Below are 9,724 nucleotides of genomic sequence, written 5' to 3' on the forward strand. Positions count from 1 at the left end.
TGGGCCTGACGTGTAATCCTCAGAAGAGCACTCTGTGAATGAGGGGTTCGTCCTCCCATCTTTCAGATGACAGAATAGCTTCAAAGTTCATGATCATATAAGAAGCAGGGGGGAAAGCCAGCATTTGAATCAAGGCATGTCAAAGCCTAGGCACAGTAGACTGTTCCCAACCGTGGCAAGAGGCTAGAGAATTTCTAGAAATATAGCAGGTGACCTTGGGCAAGTTAGCTTCTCTAAGGCTGCTCCCTCATCTGTAAAACATGCATAATAATATCTACCTTGTATGGCAGTTGGGAATACAGAGATAAGATCCCTAGAAGGCCTAGTACAGCACCTGACTCAGCCTGCATGCCTACAAAATTATCTATGATTGTTATCACCTTCTGAACACATTCTGTCTCTTATGTTTCAGGAGCTCGGGAAATGGATGCTGTTCATTGCCCAGTGAATTCAGAAATGTGACGATAAAGAATGGGAATCCAAGGGACATCTTGCCCTCTTTACAATGCAGGAAGCCACAGGGGCAGGAGAAAATGCACATGATGGCCAGCCAGAAGCAGGAACGCTCGTCCCAGCTCCCTGACCTCTCAGAGAAGTCATAACCTCTTTGAGCCTCAGTTTCTTTATCTGTAAAATGTAGGTGAGAATAATAAGCAGCTTGCCTCCATCGCAGGGCTGTGGCTCAGCTTAAGTGAAATAATGGTCCAAAAGTGCTTTGTAAAGTGGAAAAGTGTTATCCAAAGATAAGGGGTGATTATCCTTATGGTGATACAGATCTTGTGTGGATGGCCTCATTACAGGAGGTGGGGCCAGCCTCCTTCCACCCTTGGGAGAGACAGAACTAGAGGGAACAGAGGCACCAGATAAATGTAGGGAGAAGGAATGAGTTTTGGAAAGCCACGGTGGCTAACCACAATAATAGACTACAGGGAGGGTATCCCTGGCTCAGAGACACCCAGGCCATTTCCATTTTTTTTTTTTTTTGCAACTTCAATTATATTATCAAATGTTAAACATTCCAAGAAAGAGCTGCCAAAATGTGGTGTATTTTGCATGTTTCATCAATAATTTGCATGCTCAATGGCAGTAACTCAGGTATGGACCTACAGGTCCTGTGTCTGGCTGGCGGGGGAGGGGGGGTCACAATTGCACTGCAGCTTTCCAAACCCAACTATCTAGATAACCTCATTCAGAGATAATACCCAACTAGTACATTTGAGGCCACATGAGACTCTCCTAGTCCCCCATGGTAGGCTCTGGGGGGGAAGAGGCAGAGATATCTTTAAATTCTCATCTGACAAACAGACTGTGGTATGTCCATAAGTGGACTATTACTCTGCCATAAAAAGGAACGGACTACTCATACAAGCAAAACATTGTGATGCATGAAGAAGCGAGACATTAAATAATACATATGGTACGATTCCACGTATATAAAGTTTTAGAACACAGTTAATCAGCAGCCATAGGAAGCAGATCAGTGATCGCCTGGGGTTTGGGCTTTGACAGGGGCATGGTTGATTGCAAAAAGGTTCAGAGGTACTTCTGGGTATGATGAAATATTCTACATTTGATTGTGGTGGTGTTCACAAGAATGGAAACATTTGACCAAACTCATAAGCAAGCATACTTGAGAACGGAGCATGTCAATTACACCATCGCTCAACTGAGAAACAAAAGTTCTCATCTGAATGGGGCCACGCCAGACCAATGTGCCCACAACTATGTCTGCTGTTTTATCTCTCAGCTTCCACAAAAGGTTTTTCAAGTCAGTTCAGCACATACGGACCACAGGCTGCTTCTGAGCCAGGCCCCGTGGGATTTGAGGCAAGGACGTTCTTATCCTTGTAGAGTTAGCAGTTCTGCAGGGGACCAGATACAGAAGCAGACAATGCTCCTGCACAAGGTCGGTACAAGTGACCTCAGTGTGCACAGGGACCTGCCAGAGCTCAGAGGCAGGGTGCCAACCCTGGCTGGGGAGAGGAAAGTCCAGGAAGGTCGACCTAAAGGGAGTATTAAAGGGGCTCGGGCAGTTGAGCATCCGACTTCGGCTCAGGTCTTGATCTCAGGGTTCGTGAGTTTGAGCCCTGTGTTGGGCCCTGTGCTGATAGCTCAGAGCCTGGAGCCTGCTTTGGATTCTGTGCCTCTCTCTCTCTCTGCCCCTCCCTGCCCTCCTGTCAAAAACAAATAAACAGTTTAAAAAAAAACATTTAAATGGAGTGTTAAATAAGAGTGTGTGTTAGGCATGGAAGGGGTGGGAGAGGAGACAATTACTCCAGGTAGGATGTTCACTCTATGGGGCGTCTCTGCCTTCTTTACTGCTATATCCCGTCCTCCAGAAAGCACCTGACACATAGTAGATGCTCAGTAAGGATTTGTTGAGTCAACAGACAGTAACAGCAAACACGGGGGTCTGCAAACTATGGCCCGCAGGCCAAATCTGGCTGGCTGCCTGCTTCTGTGAAGAGTCTTACTGGATCTACTCTCATTTGTGCACATGTTGTCTATGGCTTCCCTCTCACCATAGCAATAAAGTCAAATACTTGTGACAGAGCCCATCTAGCCTGCAAATCCTAAAGTATTTCCTCTCCAAGTTTGCTAACCCCCGACCAAAGGCAAGAGGGGACGCTTCTGGAGTTTAATCCCCCTCCTTTTTTTAAATTTATTTATTTATTTTGAGAGAGAGAGAGAGAGAGAGAGAGAGTGTGTGTGTGTGTAAGCATGCATGCGAGTGAGGGAAGGGCAGAGACAGGGAGAGAGAGAATCCCAAGCAGGCTCTGTGCTATCAGAGCAGAGTCCAAAGCGGAGCCTGATCCCACGAACCATGAAATCATGACCTGAGCTGAAATCAAGAGTCTATTGTTTAGCTGACTGGGCCACCCAGGTGCCCCTGGAGTTTAATCCTTAACTCAAGGCTAGGAGGAAGGAAGCTAGGTAAGGTGAGAAGAACAAGGGAATGAATCCTGGTGTCCAGTTACAACACAGATATCCACATTTTCTTACCCTTTGTGGTGGATAGGTAGATTGGTACACTCAACACCTGTTCTAACTTCTTTCCGCTGTGCCTTCTTGCACTGCAGGGGCTGGAAAGCTAAACGATGGCAAGCCCCCCCCAGATGCGTGTCAGGGGTTGGGGTTCCACCAGTCAGACGCCTTCACACAAGACTTGAATTCAGAATGGAGTTAAGTAGAGGGGGGAGCGGCTTTGTTGCTCCAGGCATCCATTTTCTGGATGGATCTAGTGAGCTCTGTGTGGCTTTGAGGCCAACGGTCTGACGGCAGCTCTCGGATCCCTCATCGTGGCTAAGGTGGGGCTGGCAGCTGGGACAGCAGCTGCTTACTCCCCAGTTTCCTGACTCTGGTCCGGGTAGCAGCTCTTCTGGAGGGTCAGTTCTGCAGGGTTCTGAGGGTCATCCCTGGAGGCCTAGCCTGGAAACCATTCCTCTAGTGCATGCAGTTTGTTTTAAGCACCTACTATTCTGAATAAACCTCTTCTGCTACTACAACTGACTCCTAACTGATAGGCTGTTTAAAAACATATGTTGTCCTCGGTTCCCCCCCCCACCCCGCTCGCTCTCTCTCTCTCTCAGCCCCTCCCCTGCTTGCTCTCTCTCTCTCTCTCTCTCAGCCCCTCCCCTGCTTGCTCTCTCTCTCACAAATGAACATTTAAAAAGATAAAAACATGTTGTGTTCTTTAAATGAAACCATGTAAACATATGTGTTTAGCTATTTACATGTTTTCCCATTAGATTCCCCCTTAAATGAGAGCAGAGGAATTTTTTTTTTAAAGCATAAATCCATAAGGACTAAGAAGTCAGGAAAGGGTACGGCAGAGGACCCGTGATAGTTACAACATTCTGGAAGTTGGAGAGCAAGGTGGTGTTGGAGAGAGAAGGACTGGCTTAAAGTCTTTAAAAGGAACAGCTGGGATCCCCAAATCTCTTTCACTATCCTGCCCAGCCAAGCACCTTTCCCTCCGTGACACCCACAGATGATGGGAGGTTTACCTCTGAGAGAGGTTGAACAATAGATACAGGAGGTCTGGGGGACACCTGGGTCTTCAGAGACGTACTCCAGGCGTGGCCTTGTGGCCTAGGGAAGGCGCTGTACTGAAAGCAAGTGAAAGTCTGCATTCTGAATGGAGAGAGTCCCTACTCCCTGCCTGGCCCCAGCTTGGTTTTCAGAACCCAGGCCCAGACTTCCATTCCCCTGGCAGGAATATGGAGGCTGCCTTTTTTGGGGAACACTGACCAGCAGAAGAGAAAACATCTATAGATACTGACGTTTGGGGATCCACCCCTCCACCCTCCTCCACCCCCCCCCCCCCCCACCGTCCTATGAGACAGCAGGTCTGGGTCTGATTACCATACAGAGAATCTCCTTCTGAGACAAGCCTCACTCTCCACCCCAGAGCTTCCTTAAGTATTTTAGTCCTTCATGAATGGAGAGCCAAAGATCATCAGGCATGTGAGGAATGTTTCTAACCTGAAAAACGGTGGCTTAAAAACAGGCAGAGAAAGTAAACCCAAGGAAATAGAGACAATGCAAGTTGGAAAAGACAATTCCAGAAGACTCCAACATTTCAGGGAGATAAAAGACAGTGCATTATCTAGACTATTATACTGCTGGCCCCCAGTGAACTCGAACTCCTAGCTGAGAGGCTCTTGTCCTCCTCCCCATTGCTTTTGGGCTTGGCCACGTGACTTGCTTTGGCCAAGGAGACATTAACAAGTGTGGTGCAAGCAGGGATTTAGCAGTGCTTGCACACTGGGTTTCTCTTGTTAAAGCACTTACAATCTTTGTGAGCTTGGGCAAGTGTCACGGTTTTAAAATATGTCTACAAATCCTTGCATATGTCACCTTCAAAAGGTAGAGCCTAATTCCCTCCCCAGAGAATGCTGGCCTTACTTAGTGACTTGATTCTAATGAATAGAATGTGGCAGACGTAACGGTATGATACGTGATTTCCAAGGTCAGGTCATGAGATTCACTGTAATTCATTCCCTATTCCCTCTCAGTTCAATCACTCAGGGAGAAGCCAACTGCTATGTCATGAGGACACACAAGCAACACTGGAGAGGTCCACATGGTGAGGAACTGAGGCCTCTTGCCTCTGGCCATGTGAATGAGCTTGGAAGTAAATCCTCTGACCCCAGTCAAGCCTTCAGATACTTACAGACCTGGCAAGCATCCTCATTTGCAACCTCATGAGAGAGTGGCTTTCACGTTCCTGACCCTCAAAGACTGACAGATAATAAATATGCATTGTTGGGGTGCCTGGGTGGCTTAGTCAGTTGAGCGTCCAACGTTGGCTCAGGTCATGATCTCGCAGTTCGTGGGTTCGAGCCCCGTGTCGGACTTTATGCTGACAGCTGGGAGCCTGGAGCCTGCTTCGGATTGTGCATCTCCCTCTCTCTCTGCCCCTCCCCTGCTCGGTCTCTCTCTCTCTCTCTCTCAAAAATAAATAAACATTAAAAAAATAAATATGCATAATTTTAAGCACAAGTTTTGGAGTAATTTGTGACGCAGCAATATATAACTAATACAGGAAGTTATTCCACTTCTTTGAGCCTCAGTTCCCCATCTGTAAAACGGACATAATAATGGAGGCTACTGTATAGGGTTGTTGTCAGGAATACATGAAGCAGTGGTATACATAAATTACTTAAAAGAGTGAGACATTGGACGTGAGTTGTGGTGACAGTCATTGCTCTGTTGATTCTAAAAGTACTCTGCCAACCTACAATGGTCCCACTTCCTTGAGTTCCTCATTCGGAAGTACGTTTCCCCACAGAATGCTAGTTTAAGAAGCAGGTTTTTGTCAAGACAATTCAACAGGGAAAGAATAACCTTTTCAACAAATGGTGCCAGTTGAACCCCTACCTCACTCCATATATAAAAATTAACTTATAATGCAGCAAAGACCCAGAAGTAAGAGCTAAAAGTATAAAACTCTTAGAAAGAAATACAAGCATGAATTTTTGTGGTCTTGGATTAAGCAATGGTTTCTTAGGAAACCAAATGCACAAGCAACTAAAGGGGGAGAAAATCAATAAATAGGACTTTACTGAAATTAACAACTTTTGTGCTTCCAAGGAAACCATCAAAAAAAGTGAAAAGAACCCACAGAATGAGAGAAATTATTTGCAAATCATCTGTCTGGTAAGGTTGCAGTTTTGGGAATGTTTATAAAGAACATGTAAAACTCAATAAAAAGGCGACCCAATTTTAAAATGGCCAAATTATATGAAGAGATATTTCCCCAAAGAAGATATACTTTGGAGCATTAATAGGAACATGAAAAGATGCTCAACGTCATTAGTCACCAGGGAAATGCAAATCAAAACCATAATAAGATACCTCTTCATACCCACTGGGATGGCTATAATCAAGAAGACAGATAATAACAAGTATTGGCAAAGATGTGGAGAAATTGGAACCTTCATACATCGTTGGTGGGAATGTGAAATGGTACAGCCACTCTGGAAAACAGCCTGGCAGTTCCCCAGATGGTTACGTCTAGAGTTACAATATGAGCCCGCAATTCCATTCCTGGGTGTACACCCAAGAGAATTGAAAACATATACTCACACGAAACTTGCACACAAATGTTCATAGCAGTGTGATCCTAACAGCCCCCAAATCGAAACAAACTAAATTTCCATCAACTCATGAATGGATAAACAAAATGTGGTAGGTATATCCATGCAATGGAACAGTATCAGTCATTAAAAAGAACAAAGTACTGGGGCACCTGGAAGGCTCAGTCGGTTGAGCATCCAACTTCGGCTCAGGTCATGATCTCAGGGTTCGTGAGTTCAATCCCCGCATCAGGCTCATTGCTGTTCGTGCAGAGCCCACTTTAAATCCTCTGTTCCCCTCTCTCTGCCTCTCCCCTTCTTGCCACTCTCTCAAAAATAAATAAACATTTTTTAAAAAGAGTCTAAAAAAAGAAGGAACAAAGTACTGATATATGCTACCCAAAGTTGAACTTTAAAAACATGCTAAAGGGGTACCTGGGTGGCTCAGTCGGTTGAGCGTCCGACTTCGGCTCAGGTCACCATCTCGCGGTCTGTGAGTTCGAGCCCCGCGTCGGGCTCTGTGCTGACGGCTCCAAGCCTGGAGCCTGCTTCGGATTCTGTGTCTCCCTCGCTCTCTGCCCTCCCCCGCTCATGCTTCTTCTCGTTCTCTCTCTGTCAAAAACAAGTAAACATTGACAACAAATTTTTTTCAAACACGCTAAATGGAAGAAACCAGTTGCAAAAGGCTACATGATCTCTGATTTCATTTATATGAAATGTCCCAATAGGGAAACCTAGTAGTGGTACCGTAGTGATTGCCTAGGGCTGAGGAGGTTGGAGGTAAATATGAGTGACCGCTAAATGCATCCTGGATATCTTTTTGGGGTGAAAAAATGTTCCGACGTTAGACAGCGGTGATGATAGGTGAATGATTTTGTGACTATACTAAAAACCACTGAATCAGCTTTAAAGGCTGAATTTTATGGTAAACTATTATATCTCAATAAAGCTGTTACACACAAAAAAGAGCAAATTTTTCGAAAGGGTGTGAAAAAATTAGTTGAGGGTTTGTGTGTGTGTGTGTGTGTTTTTTTAGGGTATTCTAGAGGTGATAATATCCTGCCATTCATGCCCACACACGACCACGTGCACACACACACACGTTTAATTTCAAAAGCCCCACGAAAGCAGTTTTGTGGGGTTTCTGAAATCAGGACAGGTGGCTATGATACCTTCCATGTGGGGAACGAAGACACCGGAGCTCCCAAGAGGAAAATAATACACCTCCATTAATTTCAATATGACCTTCCTAGGAGACGATTATTTGTTAAACACCTTATATGCTTCACTCACAGGACTACTCAGTGAGGTAAAGGTATTAATATGAATGAGGCCCAGAGAGTGTGAGTACCTTGCCTGGGGTCACACAGTTGTTAATGGAAGAGCTCCTTCCTGCACTCCAGGCTGCCTGTCAAGATGAATTAAAAAAAAGATGATACTTCCCTGTCTCTGCAATTTCAAAATTGAACCCTGGTGTCAACCTTATTTACTTCATTTCATTCCATATTCCAATCCAATCTTTGGCCAGAAAGATCTCCCTGTTCGTCTCAGAACATCCCAATATCTATCATCAAAAGCAAGATCAAGGAGGGATGCACGCTGTAATCATACACTTTGTTTTATACAGATGTAAACGAGTATCTCACCTTTTCTTTCCCCTGGAAAGTGCCTCCTTTCTTGACATATGCAAAGCCATAGAACTTCCAAGGTTGAGCTCAGTCCCCTCCAACCCTGGGGACCGTCAAAGGTTCTTCTTCCTGAATTCTTGGACACTCACCACAAAATTGGTTCCATGTCATGCTCTGGCCCAACCTGACCACCAATCACAGTATTTGCTCCACTATGTAAGTTTGTTTGTTTCCATCTTTACTAAGCAACTGTTTGGCTCTCTCAGTAGTGAGGTAGTAGCCGTTTTACTCTGGCTAAACACTTAATATCTTGTAGCTTCAATTTCCTTATTCGCAAAATGGGAATGATGGTAGATATTTGGTGGTAGTCATGATTCTCTTTTCAATTCCATCTTGGATATGTTGCGGGTAGAGACAATGCTGCCTAGAGCAACAGTCCTCAAAGAGTGGTCTGGGATTTTGGGGGTCCCTGAGACCCCTTCCAAGGTTCTGTGAAGTTTCCTCTTTTTAAGGACATACTTGTAGGAGTCTGGGTTTCCTTCACAGACTTGAATCAAAATAATACATCACAACAGTTTGAGTACAGGAACAGATGTGAGGCTCCAGCTGACTTCTATGGAACACACATTCAAACGTTTGCCAAAAAGTAAAACAATGCCACGCTTCTCAGTGATTTCTTTTTGTTTTGGAAAATAGAATTTTTTAAAGAAACATGTCATGTTAACATGTAATGACATTATTTTATAAACTAATGAACATTTAAAAAATTCTGTTTTAATTTCTAATATAGCAATTATAAACAGATATAATCCACACACACAAAAGCTCTTCAGGATCCTCAATAATTCTTAGGAATGTAAACTTTGAGACTGAAAAGTCTGAGAACCCTAGAGGAAAGAATGGCGTCCCAAATCTAGAGTTTTCAGGTACCTCGTGTTCTCAACCTTTCTCTGTGCTTCGGTTCCTTTCTCTCTGACATAATAATAATCCTTGCGACACGGAGAATTATTAATGTTTCTTTTGTTAATGTTTATATGTTGCATTATGTGTGTGTGTAAGGACTGTCTCTGGAAGGATTCACAAGTACACAGCTAGTACCAATGGTTTACCCGGGAAAGGGAAATTGGGAAACTGGGAGACAGTACTTAACCTTCTAGCTCTGATTTTTTTCCTAATACATAGTGCGGGCATTGCCTATATTTAATACGAAGCAATTAAAAGTAAACTTACACTTTTGTTTACGTGGCTAGAAAACAGAAGTTGGCTCAAGTAAAGTAGTGTTGACTGGCAATTTGAAACAAAACAACAACAGCAACAAACAACACCTAAGTTTTCCGGGCCGACCTTCGAGCTGTTGCCAAACGCTTCGCGTAGATTCCCACCCACTTGCGTCCAGCTCGCCTGTCTTCGGTCCTTCCTCGCCCTCGCCCCGCCCCCTAGCCCGCCCCGCCCCTCGCCGCCTCGCCCCGCCCCCCGCGACGTCACCTCCGCCGATCCGCTTCCCCGAACTCCCTC

At 44.9% G+C, this 9,724-nt stretch overlaps 1 protein-coding gene across 3 annotated transcripts in view; it reads right to left on the reverse strand.

The window, feature by feature from the left end:
• The window catches only part of LRRC20 (leucine rich repeat containing 20), a 110,581-nt gene extending 100,954 nt beyond the window's left edge, over positions 1-9,627 (reverse strand). The window contains exon 1 of one of the 3 annotated variants that reach the window (XM_053207635.1): positions 9,440-9,627. The gene's annotated coding sequence lies outside the window, so the exon portion shown is untranslated. The other 2 variants (XM_053207637.1, XM_053207638.1) reach the window with 2 other exon arrangements.
• Positions 9,628-9,724: the final 97 nt, after the last annotated feature.

Source organism: Acinonyx jubatus, chromosome D2 (assembly GCF_027475565.1).
Source record: "Acinonyx jubatus isolate Ajub_Pintada_27869175 chromosome D2, VMU_Ajub_asm_v1.0, whole genome shotgun sequence".
NCBI lineage: Eukaryota > Metazoa > Chordata > Mammalia > Carnivora > Felidae > Acinonyx > Acinonyx jubatus.